Genomic DNA, 239 nt, shown 5'->3' with positions numbered 1-239 from the left:
ATGTTTAAACAATTCTCTATAGAGGACCTGTTGTCATTTCTTTTTTTTGAAAGAACTTCTAAATGAAACGAGGCATTTCATATTGCTGTATGATCTCCATTGGAGCATATAAAAATGAAAGTTTTGAGACCAACATATGGAATGATTTCCATTTCTCAGTGTCTGCCAGAAACCTGAAAGCTTATGTGATTCAAAATTTGACTAATATGCTTTCTGTGAAATTCAACTGTGCCCCCCCC

This window comes from Athene cunicularia (assembly GCF_003259725.1).
Source record: "Athene cunicularia isolate RWA chromosome Z unlocalized genomic scaffold, athCun1 chrZ_part1, whole genome shotgun sequence".
Classification (NCBI taxonomy): Eukaryota; Metazoa; Chordata; class Aves; order Strigiformes; family Strigidae; genus Athene; species Athene cunicularia.
This window is presented reverse-complemented; position numbering follows the sequence as displayed.